At 43.2% G+C, this 17,430-nt stretch overlaps 1 long non-coding RNA gene across 1 annotated transcript in view; it reads right to left on the reverse strand.

Annotated features, from left to right (window-relative positions):
• LOC138680809 (uncharacterized) overlaps positions 1-10,047 on the reverse strand; it is a 267,142-nt gene extending 257,095 nt beyond the window's left edge. The window contains exons 1-3 of the long non-coding RNA XR_011321780.1: positions 9,973-10,047; positions 9,837-9,899; positions 9,688-9,753 (exon numbers count right to left, since the gene is read on the reverse strand). This is a non-coding gene — a long non-coding RNA (uncharacterized lncRNA). The remainder of the gene's footprint in view (positions 1-9,687; positions 9,754-9,836; positions 9,900-9,972) is intronic.
• Between the last annotated feature and the right edge of the window lie 7,383 nt (positions 10,048-17,430).

Below are 17,430 nucleotides of genomic sequence, written 5' to 3' on the forward strand. Positions count from 1 at the left end.
CTCAGGCAGAATTCTGGGATGGGGTGAATCATGTGGGGGTAGGTGTTACCGAGAGTGTGTTCAGGTTGCTACTACTGAGGTACCCGCAGATCTTTCCTCTCTCCCCAAGCAATACTGGTCTTATGCAGACGTGTTCTCCAAAAAGGCGGCGGAGACCCTTCCGCCCCATCGCCCTTATGACTGTCCTATCGATCTCTTGCCTGGTGCAGAGCCTCCCCGGGGTCGAGTTTATCCATTATCTCTCCCGGAGACGGAGGCCATGTCTCAGTACATTCAAGAGAATCTGGCAAGAGGGTTCATCAGGAATTCAGTGTCATCTGCTGGGGCAGGGTTCTTCTTCGTGCAGAAGAAGAATGGGGAAATACGTCCATGCATAGACTACAGGGGTCTTAACGCTATCACCGTTAAGAACAAGTATCCTTTGCCCTTGATATCCGAGCTCTTTGATAGGCTTCGGGGAGCTAGAGTGTTTACTAAATTAGATCTGCGGGGTGCTTACAACCTGATTCGCATCCGTGAGGGGGACGAATGGAAAATGGCGTTTAACACCAGAGATGGGCATTATGAGTATCTGGTGATGCCCTTCGGGCTCTGTAATGCCCCAGCCGTTTTCCAAGACTTTGTCAACGACATCTTCCGGGATATGCTTTCCACCTCGGTTGTAGTCTATCTGGATGATATTCTCATCTTTTCTCCATATATTGACTCCCACCGGAGAGATGTTGGCAGAGTCTTCGACCTCTTACGGGCAAACTCTCTCTATGCAAAGTTGGAGAAGTGTATGTTTGAGCAGGAGTCTTTACCTTTCCTGGGCTATATCATCTCCGCCCAGGGATTGGCTATGGATCCTGCCAAACTACAGGCTGTGATGGACTGGCAAGAGCCCCATTCTCTTAAGGCGGTGCAGCGCTTTATGGGGTTCATTAATTATTACCGCCAGTTCATTCCCCACTTCTCAACTCTGGTAGCTCCCTTGGTGGCCCTCACCAAGAAGGGAGCGAATCCCAAATTGTGGTCGGAAGAGGTCTCCAAGGCCTTCACTTCTGTTAAGTCTCATTTTGCTAGCGCTCCCATCTTACATCGCCCCGATGTGGATAAGCCATTCCAAATGGAGGTGGATGCCTCATCTATTGGTGCTGGAGCAGTCCTCTATCAAAAGGACGCTCAAGGTCGGAAGCATCCATGCTTCTTCTTCTCTAAGACCTTCACATCAGCGGAGAGAAATTACTCCATCGGGGATAGGGAGTTGCTAGCAATGAAGTTGGCCTTTTCAGAGTGGAGACATCTTCTGGAAGGTGCACGGTTTCCCTTCCAGGTTTTCACGGACCACAAAAATTTGGTGTATTTACACACAGCCCAGCGGCTGAATTCTCGTCAGGCCAGATGGTCCTTATTTTTCTCCCGGTTCCATTTTACTCTGCATTATCTCACCGGGGAGAAGAATATTCGTGCCGATGCTCTTTCTCGCTCCCTTATGTCAACTGAGGAGGAGAAAGAGGAGCCTCGGCTTATTGTCGATTCTGAGAGCCTGAGAACCGTCGCGCCAGTTTCGCTAGAGTCTGTGCCTCTGGGCAAGACTTTTGTGCCCATTAATTTGCGACCGGAGGTTCTCTCTTGGGCTCATTCGTCCAGGGTGGGTGGACACTTTGGGACAAAAAGGACATCTGAGCTACTGGCGAGGACGTACTGGTGGCCGCATATGGTCCGGGATGTCAGGGATTATATTCTGGCATGTGTCTCCTGCGCCAAAAAAAAAAATCCGCGTCAAAGGCCAGCTGGGTTGCTCTATCCCTTGCCGGTGGCAGATAGACCCTGGGAGATGGTCGGGATGGACTTTGTCGTGGGTTTACCCAAGTCTCGCGGCTGTACCATCATTTGGGTCATCACCGATCATTTCTCAAAAATGGTGCATTTAGTGCCGCTACCACGGTTACCTTCTGCAAGGGCCTTGGCAGCGGTGTTCATTAAACACATCTTCCGCCTACATGGTATGCCTGACAAAATTGTCAGTGACCGGGGTTCCCAGTTTGCGTCTCGGTTCTGGAGAGAGCTTTGTCGTCTTCTCAGTATCGAGTTGAATCTCTCTTCCGCTTATCATCCCGAGACGAATGGGTTGGTAGAGAGGGCCAACCAGACCTTGGTCACATACCTGTGACATTTTGTTTCAGCCAGGCAGGATGACTGGGCATCCTTGCTATCATGGGCAGAGTTTGCGCTGAACAACGCTGTAGCCGACTCCACTGGACAAACCCCATTCCTTCTCAACTATGGTCAGCATCCACGGGTACCTGTGCCTATGCCCGTGTCTTCCGCAGACTCCAGGGTGGCAGACTGGGCTGTGGAGGCACGGGATATTTGGGACCGCACTCAGGATGCCATTCAGGCCTCTAAGGAGAGAATGAGGTCCTCCGCCGATGCTCATCGGCGCCCCGCTCCGACCTTTGCTCCTGGCGACTTGGTGTGGCTCTCCGCCCGTAACATCAGGCTGCGAGTTGAGTCCACTAAATTTGCTCCTCGCTACTTGGGCCCATTCAAGGTCCTCGAGCAGGTTAATCCTGTGGTCTACCGTCTGGCCCTTCCTCCACGCCTTGGTATCACCGACACCTTTCATGTGTCCCTCCTTAAGCCCGTATACATGTCCCAGTTTTCTGAGTCATCTGCCGAGACATCGGGTTCGTCTACGGACGATTTCGAGGTGAACGCTATCTTGGGGTGCAAGGTGGTACGTGGCAAAAATTTTTTTTGGGTGGACTGGAAGGGTTACGGTCCTGAGGATAGGTCCTGGGAGCCTGCTGAGCACATTCGGGCTCCGCAGCTTATTGCTGCCTTCGAACGTAGCGAGGCCCAAGGAGGGGGGGGTAATGTTAGGAGTTGAGTTTCCTCTGCTGCACAGGGGGAATCTCGATCCGTGTCTGCTGCGGTCTCCCATTCTGCTTCGGCCGCAGTGGGCTTTGCTCAGCGGAGGCGTCGCTCCCAGCGTCTTGCTGGGACTGATTCTGTGCAAAGGGTTACTGCTGCCTTTTCTGGCTCTCCTGTTGTACCCTGCACTGATCTGCGGCGAGCGGGTTTCTCTGGGACTAAGTCCTTATTTGCACACACTGAGCATGCCCAGGGCAAGATCTCCCGTTGGAGATCGAGGGTCACATGCTCAGGTACTGCGGAACATCCCATTGGTCCTTTTGGCAGGTCCTGAAAGGGCAAAACTTCTGTAGCTGTTTCCAGTGCTGCAGCTATATAAACTGCGCATGACCGCACGGCCATGCGCTAGTATTGTTTTGATATTATGTGTGTGTGTAGATGGATGTATGTCGATGGATGAAAGCTCCTAAGTATCCCTCCCTAGAGTTGTTGACTGCTCGCGGATGATGGTAGCTATCTAGCGCCCGACTAGCCATCTGCACGTAACACACATCACAGCGTCCTGTTGCTGTGCCCGCCAGTACGGCGCCGTGCGCTTCCTCTGCGCTTTCCTTACCCAAGCCTGGGTGGTTAGTGGCGTCCGTCAGTGCGGCACCGCACGCACTCTCGTGCCTATAGATTCTATTTTATAAGTTTCCTTACACACCCAGTTGCGGTGTTGTGCCAGCAAGTGTCTAATCGGACTTCAATCCTGTGTAGGGGTTGAGTTCGCTGACTTCTTGCTCGCGCTCTATGTGCGGTACTGCGGTCCTGTGATGCAACAGGATCGCTTCCTTAACGCAGGGTGAAGTTAACCCATGTCTGTATACTTAATACCGCCATATAGTCCGTCTTACTAGCAGCAGGGTCTTTTACCTGCACGGTGGACCTCGGACTGCGAACGCACCTAGTTTCATATCATCTATACTTGGTGCGTTCCGCCGGTCCTTAACAGACTGCTGCTGGAATCATTGCTTTAAGAGCCACCACACACAGACATATCCAGGACATGGGTGTCACATTCCTTGTGTCAAGCCACTCATGAACAATAGACAACGCGTCTTACCTGGACCAAGGAGAACAAGAACTGGACTGTTGCTCAGTGGTCCAAGGTGTTGTTTTCAGATGAAAGTAAATTTTGCATTGCATTTGGAAATCAAGGTCCCAGAGTCTGGAGAAATAGTGGAGAGGCACACAATCCAAGCTGCTTGAGGTCTAGTTTGAAGTTTCCACAATCAGTGATGGTTTTTATAGAGCGATGTCATCTGCTGGTGTAGGTTCACTGTGTTTTATCAAGACCAAAGTCAGCGCAATCGTCTACTAGGAAATTTTAGAGCACTTCATGCTTCCCTCTGCCAACAAACCTTTTAGAGATGGAAATTGAATTCTCTAACAGGACTTGGCACCTGTCCACACTGCCAAAAGTACCAATACCTGGTTTAAAAACAACAGTATCACTGTGCTTGATTGGCCAGCAAATTCTCCTGACCTTAACCTCATAAAGAATCTATGGGGTATTGTCAAGAGGAAGATGAGAGACACCAGACCCAACAATGCAGATGAGGTGAAGGTTGCTATCAAAGCAACTTGAGCTTCCATAACACCTCAGCAATGACACAGTCTGATCGCCGTCATGCCACACTGATGCAGTAATTGATGCAAAAGGAGCTTAGCCAAAGTATTGAGTGCATGTACTGAACATACATTTCAGTAGGCCAACATTTTGAATTTTAAAATCATTTGTCAAGCTGGTGTTATAAAGTATTATCATTTACTGAGATAATGACCTTTGGGTTCTCATTGGCTGTAAGCCATAATCATCGACATTGACTGAAATAAACACTTGAAATAGATCACTCTGTTTGTAATGACTCTATATAATATATGAGTTTCACTTTTTGTATTGAAGAACTGAAATAAATAAATTTTTGATGATATTCTAATTTTGTGAGAAGCACCGGTATATAAAATTGAATCACGTTATGATGTATTCAAAATGCAACCACTAAACATTTTTCACATCTTATGATGTCGAACAGTTGAGATCTCTTTAGAAGGATCTCTTCTATCTACTCCTTTTGTTTTCAAGAACCAATTACCCAGCTTATGCAAAATTTCGGAACATTGCCTTTTTCCTTTCCTATGGACGCGGCTAAGTGCTAAAACATTTACAGCTTCCCCTGCATAGATTAGAAAGGACTAGCAAACTTACTCATGTGCTGAGGACACAAGCTCCTTCATGCCACAACTTGGAGCAGCTCTAAGATATCAAAACTTCCAGACAGTAAACTATCTTAAGCAAACACCACCAAGAAAATGACAGCCCACACACCTGCAGGACACCTACATTATAGCAATCATCACATGTCAGGGAGGTTTAAGATGGGATAAAATAAATAGGCACATACAAGCAGAGTTATTTAACAAAATACCAAAAATGTGTTTCTTCCTTTCTTTTTTTTGTTTCCTTTAAATAACAAGAACAGATCTAAGCAAAGGCAAGTTCTTAAATGTGCTAAGAGCTTTCCTATGCAATCCACTGACTTGTGTGATAAAGAAGATGTCCACGTTTACCTCTTGTCACTATTAGGTAATAAAGACAGACACAAAAGGTGTTATAGGTGTAGTCAGCGATACTGCACTTTAAAGATTATTACTAATGCAGAGTGCTGGGATTCCTCCCTTTATATTCTGCATTTTATTCTACAAACTGATCTACCTCGTATTTTACTACACGAGTCATTTCCTATATTTATCAGATCATATCAGTTGTATTACCAATTAGACTTGTTTTCTTCTTTCGACTAGGATTAACAAAAATGAAGCTCATTGACTAGAAAAATTCCAGCACTGGCATTGACCATAGAAATATTAACATTTAAAAACACTGAAAAGATGTCTATCCAAAAATTATTTATTTGTGTAAGACCATGAGTGACCATAGTGATGCCAAACTCAACCCCTTCATGATCTTGCAAAATTACGCTTTTGTGCTTTCGTTTTTTCCTCCCCTTACTCCAAGAACCATCACTTTTTTATCTTTCTGTCCTCATAGCCGTCTGAGGACTTGTTTTTTTGCAAAATAAGTTGTAATTTTGAATAATACCATTCATATTATCATATGATACACTTTGGAAGGTGAGAAAAAAAAATTCCAACTGTGTTGAAATTGCAAAAAAATTGCAATTTCACAATTGTTTTTGGAGTTCTTTATTTACCATGTTCACTAAATGGTATAACTGACCTGGAAATATAATTCTTCAGGTCAGTACAAGTATGCAGATACCAAACGTATAGGGTTTTTTATTTATTTAAGTGGTCAAAAAAAAATTCAAATTTTGTGACCTGAGCTGATATTTTTATTGATAACATTTTGGGGTAGATATGATGTTTTGATCACCTATTATTGCATTTTATTCCTCTGCGGCTGCCAAAAAAACGTAATTCTGGCGTTTCGATCTTTTTTCATTACACCTTTAGGTCACATCGATTTGATTAATTTTCTTTATATTTTGAAAGATCGGACATTTCTGAATGCAACAATACAAATATGTGTATGTTTTTGTTTTATTTTTGATTGGTCAAAAGTGGGGTGATTTGAAAGTTTGTGATTTTTTATATCTTTAAAAACTTTTATTTTATTTTTCACTGAATATAATAAGAGACTTGGAGCTGCGATCGTCCGATTCATAACAGTGCTTCATGGGTCAGCATTCACAGAAGGACCATAATGCAGTCTTGTCAACCCCTCGGTGCCCCGCAATCATGTGACAGAGATGACGATGGGTGGGATGAATGACGCGCTTCGCTTGTATGCATCAAATCCAGATTTAACTAGTTTACAGCAGCTGGTGGAACACCACGCTACCCGTGGCTTTTAAAGGCGCATGATTAAATCAGTCATCATGTGCGCGGAAAGATGTGGGCTTGGCGAGTACACATTATGTGCAAGCACACAGCAAAGGCAGGAACACAACCTTTGAGGTAAATATAAGTCAAAGATCATAAAGGGGTTAAAGACCGTATGGTCTGAAATGCGTATGCAATCTTTGTTTGGATATCTATAGGTTTTTTGGACACTATTTTTTTATATGATCTACAACTAGTAAGCTAATTAGAAAAACTATTACGCTGTTTTAAACACTCATTTTAATAGAACTTTCTTTGAAGTGCACTTTACTGTATTATTATGCAAAGAACTTTAAGGGACAAGATTGCCACACTTCACATGGGGGGAATGGATCAAGCAGAAACACAACAGCAGACCTTCTACAAGGCTAAGTCCTCTTTGCTCTGGACCACATTCTTCAACACAGTCTTACCACCACAGAGAAAAAGACTACTACATAGTACCAAAAGCACATGAAAAATGTTCAAATTCCAATGTGGTCTTAGCCAGCAAACTAATTGGAAGTAATAACAAGAAGACAGTATAGGTTTCTTATCTGAATAATATCAAATGTTATATCATTTCTTTGGGATGCAATCCACCAATTCTGTTACCTCTTTTGTGTCTACTTCAGTTCAGTTACGTCTTTTGTGTTCACAGATTCCCAAAACTGTACTCAATCTTCCATGATTAGATCAATTAGACTTTATAAAGGCAAAACTAGTTTCTCAGCATCTGCATCCATACCTTTGTTGTTGCATACTTTGGTTTTCTTGGTTTTGCCATCAGCTGCCTCGCTTTGGTTGATAAATTCAAAATGGTCCTAGGTGATCTCAAAATTGAAGGCCTGTTTTTTTTTTTTATAATCCATGAATATTAGATCAGTGTGGATCAAACTCTAGTGAATCTCCATTCTGATGGCTGTGGCATCCAGATAAAAAGTTAAAGTGACTGTCCAGTGAAAAGATCTTATTATTAATCTATAGAATAGGTGATGACTTGTTAATTGGTTAGCATCCAGCTGATGAAACTCACACCAATTGGGAGAATAGTGAGCCATTATTCCCTTTAGAATAGACTGGTAGTGCACATGCTTAATTGCTGCTCCATTCATTCTCTATTGTGTTGCCGGGCAATGTAATTTCCTTTTTCTGGCAGCTCCATAGGGAATGAATAAAGCAGCGGTCAGGATAAAAGTTCCTTGTCGGGGGTAAAAATTCCCTGATCTGTTGATTGGTGCAAGTCCCATTGGTGGGACAACCACGGATGAACAAGTTATCACCTATCCCAAGGATAGGTGATAACTTGTTTTATCTAAACAACTTTAATAGAAACATATCAAAGCTAGTTTTTCTTACAGATAGAGTTTTTTTTTTACATTTTTGTACCATTGATTTTGAATTAATCATAATAAATAGCAACTTTTTATTAAGGAGAAAAAATAGCAATCAGCTCTTCTTCCAGGTAGGATAATTCAGTGTGAAACTAATTGTATTCAGTTAGAAACCCTGGTAGACCTTGTTTGGTCAGGGTGTGGGACACGAAGTGTATGAAGATACCAGGTCAAAAATGGAAGAAAGGCCCATGAGGATTGAGCTCCTGCACCAATGAGAAAATGTTAGAACATAGCTTTTACTTTGCAATTAAAAGCATGGTGAAAAAAGCAAAGAGGATAAAAATGTTACACATCTATAAGCTTATGCATTTCGAGTTAGCAACCCATAGCTTTGCTTTTTTTCCACCATGATTTTAATTGCTTAATGCTTAGTAAAAGTTATGTTTTACCATTTTCTCATTGGTACTGGAGCTCAGTCCTCTTGGACCCTTCTTCCAAAATACTATTGAAAAGAGTGATGAGTGCTAGATACCTCTTTTTACCAAACTAGTTTGACATTGATGCCTTTTCAATGTTATGACTATGTTTGCTATGTAATAATACTGCAGAATTGACTAAGTCAGTAAAAGAGTTGTCCCGTAACACCATTTATAGCCTCAGTGATTAGCTATAGCCACTATAGCTATATGTACTGTAGCATTACATAGTGGTCATTCAAATGAAAGGATTTTCATAACAGGCATGGATCGAGCAATCATTCAGTGCCTAGGGCGGAGGACACTTATTCAGAGTGGTTGTCCATTCTGGCAAATAAAAGCGTAATACACATGGCATTGATCCTACATCATGCCCATATGCCTTAAAAGTGAAATAAATGAAACCTGGCACTCAACCTTGCGCACGAGCAGTATGCTTTGCCCAACTGCGGGCAAAGTCGAAAAGCATTAGTGCGCATGCGCCGGCTCACTATGTCCTGGAAGTATTTCGCTGTGTTCCGGGACATAGTGCGTCGGCGCATGCGCACTAATGCCTGCAGTTGGGCAAAGCATACTGCACGTGCGCAGGGCAAGGTTGCCTTGTGCAGGCGTGTACTACGGAGGACAGAGAATAAACTTCAATCCAATATTGCGGCCAGCATGCAGCCAGCGGGTAAGGAAAGGGTGAATCAAACACCCAAAAACTCCGCCCATATGACCGAAAACCGGTCCCGCCAAATTCAGGTGCCAGGTTCCCTTTAAGTTGAATCTCCTTTTATTGTAGTAAAGGAGAGATTAGACATTTCGGCCTTTGTGGCCTTCCTCAGTAACAAAGTACAGAATGATAATAAAAACAAAAGGTGAGTTAACATCACTCAAAAAAATAAATAAAGTATGTACATAAGCAGTAACAATGGTCAAAAAGAATGCAAAATAGATGCACCTACGGAAAAAGCATACACCAATACATTGTTCATCCACAAAATATCATAGCAAAGCTTTTGCTATCAAGAGCATTTAAAGCAGCAAGAGCAATTTTGCATTACACATACAGTTGTATGGAGATAAAGATATATATCAAGACATACTGTGCTTGTCAAAGAGAAGCAGAAATTCATATGAACCGTGCTGTGGAACTGTGGTACGCCTATAATCTATAGATAAAGTGTGGTTATAGAAATAATATATAAGTGACGTGCTGCACTATTAGATAGAAGTGAACTGGCGGAGTGCCTACCAGATTTATATAGGAGAAGGCTCCTGTGGATCCGGCTATGTTGTCCAGTGTGAAGACTGCAGCCTGAAATAATGCGGAATGTTTAACCCGGTATCATTAGTGATTCAGAGGTGTGCAAATGGAATGAGTAACAGACCTGTATTCCTTAATGTGTCCGGCGTGTAACCCAACGACGCGGTGTCCACCGCTTGTCTGCTGTGGGAGTGTTCAGCGTCGAAACATAAGAGGAAGTGGGCGTGGCTTAGATCCGGCCAGCGTGTGAGTGCAGGAGCGTCATAGAAGGTGCTGGGCATGCGCAAAGTGTGCGTTCCAGCAGCCATATTTGTGTTCCACCATAGTACGGTGGCTGGTAAGGAAAAAGTGTATAGTGCCTTATGCTATGATGTCCCTCAAGATAGCAGGGGGACAGCCAGCGGAATTGTGACTCCAGATGGTGAAAGGAGGTGGGAGCAGTCAATAGAGGCGATTCTGTGGAGGGAGAAACATAGTTAGTATATATGAATAATACATGGTGCAAAAAATCAGAAACAAAATAGGTATAAATTCACATTGTATGATTACTGTTCCAATCTCATCCAGTACATTATAAGATAAAATCTAGCGTTGATTTTAGGAACACAGCCTTAAATAAATGATAGCAGATCATAGTCACTATTAAGACCCCTAGGAAATAGGGTCCATAAGATAGGGATCCAATATGCTTCGCGTTGTTTCAATCTCTGGACTCGGTCACCTCCTCGCCTTGGTTGTGATACATGTTCTATAATTTGAAATTTCAATTGAGAGACATTATGTATATGAGAGGCGAAATGTTGAGGTAGTGGTAGGAGAAGATTATTACATCGGATGGTAGATTTGTGTTTGATATCCGATCCTTCACTGGCTGGGTAGTTTCCCCTATGTACACTAGACCACACGGACATTTAATGAGATAGAGCACGAAAGATGTGTCGCATGTAAAAAAAATCACATATTTTAAATCGTTTGCCTCAGTGCGGATTGGAAAAATAATCACCCTTGATGACATTACTGCATTGATTGCAGTGAAGGCATGGAAAAGTTCCGTATTTGGGATTTTGTAAAAATCGTTGTCGGGATGTAGTTTGGGGCTGGACCATATCCGCCCTCACGAGTTTATCTCGTATATTGAGGGCCCTTTTTAAACATGAAAGAAAGGGTGTCTTAAATTCTGGAATATTTGGGTGTGCTTCTTCTAGTAAATGCAAATGTCTCCGGATCGTTTTGTGTAGCAGATAGGCATATGGGTGGTAAGAATGCACGAAGGGAATCCGTTTAGTTCCTACTGTACTGTTTCTTGGGCTAAAGTGACGTGATTCATTTAAGACGGATGTGGGGTATCCCCGTTGGCGGAATTTACTATGGAGTTTGTCAATCCTTTCAGAGCGTATAGTGTCGCTAGACACTATGCGGTTAATCCTTTGTACCTGTGATTTATGTATGGAGGTTTTCATGGACTTAGGGTGAAAGCTATCAAAATGAAGAAGGCTCTTTCTGTCAGTCTCTTTCGTATATAGGTCAGTGGAAAGTTGTCCGTGTTCATCCTTAAAGACCTGTGTTTCAAGAAAGCTGAGTCTTTTTAGGTCATATGTCATGGTAAATGATAGGCCTGGCCATGAAGTGTTCAAAAAGTTGTGGAATGTCTGAAAGGTCTCAACCGGGCCTTCCCAAATGCAAAAGATGTCATCTATATAGCATTTCCACAAGCATATGTGATTAAGATACAAAGGATGGGTATAGATGAGGGTAGACTCATAATCAGCCATGAAACAGTTGGCATAAGGAGGCGCTACATTCGACCTAGGGATCCCACTAGTAGCATCAGAGAACTTGTGACCGAGACCCTTCACAGGTATCTTAATCTTGGGGGTCTTAGACTCTAAGACCTGTGAATTCCTCACTAAAGGTAATCCCATCACTCCGGTATTTTACACCCTCCCCAAAATTCACAAAAACCTACAAAGCCCCCCAGGTAGACCTATTGTGACTTCTACTGAATCCATTCTCTCCCCTCTCTCAGTTTTTCTTGAAAAAATGTTTTAACACCTCTCATCAAAAAACACCTTCCTTTCTCCTAGACACAGGTGACTTCCTATCTCACATTAAACAACTAGGTACTTTACTGGTCCAATCTCTTCTGGTGTCTCTTGATGTTAAAGACCTGTATACATCCATACCACACAACCAGGGGATTGATGAAGTACACCAACTCCTTACTTCCACTAATGTGGTTCAAGAACAAATGAGCCTCTGCATTGACCTTCTTAGACGGGTCCTTACATGGAATTTCTTTATGTTTCAAAACAAATACTTCCTTCAAATCTGTGGGACCGCGATGGGGTCGAATGTAGTGCCTCCTTATGCCAACTGCTACATGGCTGATTATGAGTCTACCCTCATCTATACCCATCCTTTGTATCTTAATCACATACGCTTGTGGAAACGCTATATAGATGACATCTTTTTCATTTGGGAAGGGCTGGTTGAGACCCTTCAGACATTCCACAACTTTTTGAAGACACAAAAGCGCACAGAGAGGTCAAGAAATACTCTGTTGTAAAAAAGTCACAGTAAATAAGCAAGTGCTAGTCAAAAAATGAAAAAATTACAGGGTATTTAGTTAATACGTTTTTTTGCAAAAAAAAGTATGTTAAGCTGCTCCACCAATCACCAAGATATACCCATAATAGAGCAGTCCTATCTAATGTATATAATCCCTATCTGATGTATTTAAAAACCTGATCATCTGTATAGTACCTCTATGAGCAGAGTTCAGAGAGAAAATATCCATGTAGAACATGCAGGATGGAACAGCTACAATGCAAATGACTCACAGAGGAGTGGTGGACTCCCCAGTCTTGTAGAAACAAGAGAACAATTATAGAACCAAAAACACATTGGCTACTTGCACAGTGAACAAGTCTGTAGAAACCTGTTCACACCACCAAAGAACTTGAAGACACAAAAGCACACAGAGAGGTAAAAAAATACTCTGTTGTAAAAAAGTCACAGTAAATAAGCAAGTGCTAGTCAAAAAATGAAAAAATACAGGGTATTTAGTTAATACGTTTTTTTGCAAAAAAAAGTATGTTAAGCTGCTCCACCAATTGCCAAGGTATACCCATAATAGAGCAGTCCTATCTAATGTATATAATCCCTATCTGATGTATTTAAAAACCTGATCATCTGTATAGTACCTGTATGAGCAGGGTTCAGAAAGAAAATATCCATGTAGAACATGCAGGATGGAACAGCTACAATGCAAATGACCCACAGAGGAGTGGTGGACTCCCCAGTCTTGTAGAAACAAGAGAACAATTATAGAACCAAAAACACATGGGCTACTTGCACAGTGAACAAGTCTGTAGAAACCTGTGTCTTCAAGTTCTTTGGTGGTGTGAGCAGGTTTCTACAGACTTGTTCACTGTGCAAGTAGCCCATGTATTTTTGGTTCTATAATTGTTCTCTTGTTTCTACAAGACTGGGGAGTCCACCACTCCTCTGTGGGTCATTTGCATTGTAGCTGTTCCATCCTGCATGTTCTACATGGATATTTTCTCTCTGAACCCTGCTCATACGGGTACTATACAGATGATCAGGTTTTTAAATACATCAGATAGGGATTATATACATTAGATAGGACTGCTCTATTATGGGTATACCTTGGCGATTGGTGGAGCAGCTTAACATACTTTTTTATTTGCAAAAAAACGTATTAACTAAATACCCTGTATTTTCATTTTTTGACTAGCACTTGCTTATTTACTGTGACTTTTTTTATACAGAGTATTTTTTTACCTCTCTGTGCGCTTTTGTGTCTTCAAGTTCTTTGGTGGTGTGAACAGGTTTCTACAGACTTGTTCACTGTGCAAGTAGCCCATGTGTTTTTGGTTCTATAACTTTTTGAACATTTCATGGCCAGGTCTATCATTTACCATGACATATGACCTAAAAAGACTCAGCTTTCTTGATACACAGGTCATTAAGTATGAACACGGACAACTTTCCACTGACCTATATACGAAAGACGCTGACAGAAAGAGCCTTCTTCATTTTGATAGCTTTCACCCTAAGTCCATGAAGACCTCCATACCTAAATCACAGGTACAAAGGATTAACCGCATAGTGTCTAACGACACTATACGCTCTGAAAGGATTGACGAACTCCATAGTAAATTCCGGCAACGGGGATACCCCACATCTGTCTTAAATGAATCACGTCACTTTATCTGTTGTGAATTCTGTGGCAGAGCTCCCTCCTGTGGTCACAAGTGGTACTTCGGCTGGTTCTCTCTGTGAGCTTCCATTGGTGGAGGAAAGTGGTACTGCGGCTTCTGAGTTTCCTTCCTCAGGTGATGTGGTGAAGTCGTTAGGTGCTGCTCTATTTAACTCCACCTAGTGCTTTGATCCTGGCCTCCAGTCAATGTTCTAGTATTGGACCTGTTTCCTCCTGGATCGTTCCTGTGGCCTGCTGCTCTGCATAGCTAAGTTCCTCTTTGCTATTTGTTTGCTGTTTTTTTCTGTCCAGCTTGTCAATTTGTTTTTTACTGCTTGCTGGAAGCTCTGGGACGCAGAGGTTGTACCTCCGTGCCGTTAGTTCGGTACGGAGGGTCTTTTTGCCCCCTTTGCGTGGTTTTTGTAGGGTTTTGTGTTGACCGCAAAGTTACCTTTCCTATCCTCGCTCTGTTCAGAAAGTTGGGCCTCACTTTGCTAAATCTATTTCATCTCTACGTTTGTCTTTTCATCTTAACTCACAGTCATTATATGTGGGGGCTGCCTTTTCCTTTGGGGTATTTCTCTGAGGCAAGGTAGGCTTATTTTCTATCTTCAGGCTAGCTAGTTTCTCAGGCCGTGCCGAGTTGCATAGGGAGCGTTAGGCGCAATCCACGGCTGCCTTTAGTGTGGTTGGAGAGGATTAGGGATTGCGGTCAACAGAGTTCCCACGTCTCAGAGCTCGTTCTTGTTTTTTGGGTTATTGCCAGGTCACTGTATGTGCGCTGACCTCTATGTCCATTGTGGTACTGAATTACCTTTCATAACAGTACTGGAGGCCCAAAGTACTAATGATTCCCAATAGAGGGAAAAAAGAAGTTCTGAGACCATTTTTTTTTCTTTGCACTGTGTTTTGCCTTTTTTTTCCCCTAGACATTTGGGTGGTTCAGGACACAGGTGTAGCAATGGACATTAAAGTTCTGTCTTCATGTGTGGATCAGCTCACGGCAAGAGTACAAACTATTCAAGACTTTGTGGTTCAGAATTCTATGTTAGAACCGAGAATTCCTATTCCTGATTTGTTTTTTGGAGATAGAACTAAATTTCTGAGTTTCAAAAATAATTGTAAACTATTTCTGGCTTTGAAACCTCGCTCCTCTGGTGACCCAGTTCAACAAGTTAGGAACGTTATTTCTTTTTTGCGTGGCGACCCTCAGGACTGGGCTTTTTCTCTTGCGTCAGGAGATCCTGCATTAAGTAATATCGATGCATTTTTCCTGGCGCTCGGATTGCTGTACGATGAGCCTAATTCTGTAGATCAGGCAGAGAAGAATTTGCTGGCTCTGTGTCAGGGTCAGGATTAAATAGAGGTATATTGTCAGAAATTTAGAAAGTGGTCCGTACTCACTCAGTGGAATGAAGGTGCGCTCGCAGCTATTTTCAGAAAAGGTCTCTCTGAAGCCCTTAAGGATGTCATGGTGGGATTTCCTATGCCTGCTGGTCTGAATGAGTCTATGTCTTTGGCCATTCAGATCGGTCGACGCTTGCGCGAGCGTAAATCTGTGCACCATTTGGCGGTATTACCTGAGCTTAAACCTGAGCCTATGCAGTGCGATAGGACTTTGACCAGAGTTGAACGGCAAGAACACAGACGTCTGAATGGGCTGTGTTTCTACTGTGGTGATTCCACTCATGCTATCTCTGATTGTCCTAAGCGCACTAAGTGGTTCGCTAGGTCTGCCACCATTGGTACGGTACAGTCAAAATTTCTTCTGTCTGTTACCTTGATCTGCTCTTTGTCATCGTATTCTGTCATGGCATTTGTGGACTCAGGCGCTGCTCTGAATTTGATGGACTTGGAGTATGCTAGGCGTTGTGGGTTTTTCTTGGAGCCCTTGCAGTGTCCTATTCCATTGAGAGGAATTGATGCTACGCCTTTGGCCAAGAATAAGCCTCAGTACTGGACCCAGCTGACCATGTGCATGGCTCCTGCACATCAGGAGGTTATTCGCTTTCTGGTGTTGCATAATCTGCATGATGTGGTCGTGTTGGGGTTGCCATGGCTACAAGTCCATAATCCAGTATTAGATTGGAAATCCATGTCTGTGTCCAGCTGGGGTTGTCAGGGGGTACATGGTGATGTCCCATTTCTGACTATTTCGTCATCCACCCCTTCTGAGGTTCCTGAGTTCTTGTCTGATTACCGGGATTTATTTGATGAGCCCAAGTCCGATACCCTACCTCCGCATAGGGATTGTGATTGTGCTATCGATTTGATTCCTGGTAGTAAATTCCCAAAAGGTCGACTGTTTAATTTATCTGTGCCTGAGCACGCCGCTATGCGGAGTTATGTGAAGGAGTCTTTGGAGAAGGGGCATATTCGCCCGTCATCGTCGCCATTAGGAGCAGGGTTCTTTTTTGTAGCCAAGAAGGATGGTTCACTGAGACCTTGTATAGATTACCGCCTTCTAAATAAGATCACGGTTAAATTTCAGTACCCCTTGCCATTGTTATCTGATTTGTTTGCTCGGATTAAGGGGGCTAGTTGGTTCACCAAGATAGATCTTCGTGGTGCGTACAATCTTGTGCGTATTAGGCGAGGCGATGAGTGGAAAACTGCATTTAATACGCCCGAGGGCCATTTTGAGTATCTAGTAATGCCATTCGGACTTGCCAATGCTCCATCAGTGTTTCAGTCCTTTATGCATGACATCTTCCGAGAGTACCTGGATAAATTCCTGATTGTGTACTTAGATGACATTTTGATCTTCTCGGATGATTGGGAGTCTCATGTGAAGCAGGTCAGAACGGTGTTTCAGGTCCTGCGTGCTAATTCTTTGTTTGTGAAAGGATCAAAGTGTCTCTTTGGTGTTCAGAAGGTTTCATTTTTGGGGTTCATCTCTTCCCCTTCTACTATAGAGATGGACCCTGTTAAGGTCCAAGCCATCCATAATTGTACTCAGCCGACATCTCTGAAAAGTCTGCAAAAGTTCCTGGGCTTTGCTAATTTTTATCGTCGCTTCATCTGCAATTTTTCAAGTATTGCTAAACCATTGACCGATTTGACCAAGAAAGGTGCTGATTTGGTCAATTGGTCTTCTGCTGCGGTGGAAGCTTTTCAAGAGTTGAAGCGTCGTTTTTCTTCTGCCCCTGTGTTGTGTCAACCAGATGTTTCGCTTCCGTTCCAGGTCGAGGTTGATGCTTCTGAGATTGGAGCGGGGGCTGTTTTGTCGCAGAGAAGTTCTGATTGCTCGGTGATGAAACCATTCGCCTTCTTTTCCAGGAAGTTTTCGCCTGCTGAGCGAAATTATGATGTGGGCAATCGAGAGTTGCTGGCCATGAAGTGGGCATTCGAGGAGTGGCG

The sequence above is a fragment of the Ranitomeya imitator genome, chromosome 5 (assembly GCF_032444005.1).
Source record: "Ranitomeya imitator isolate aRanImi1 chromosome 5, aRanImi1.pri, whole genome shotgun sequence".
Taxonomy (NCBI): Eukaryota; Metazoa; Chordata; class Amphibia; order Anura; family Dendrobatidae; genus Ranitomeya; species Ranitomeya imitator.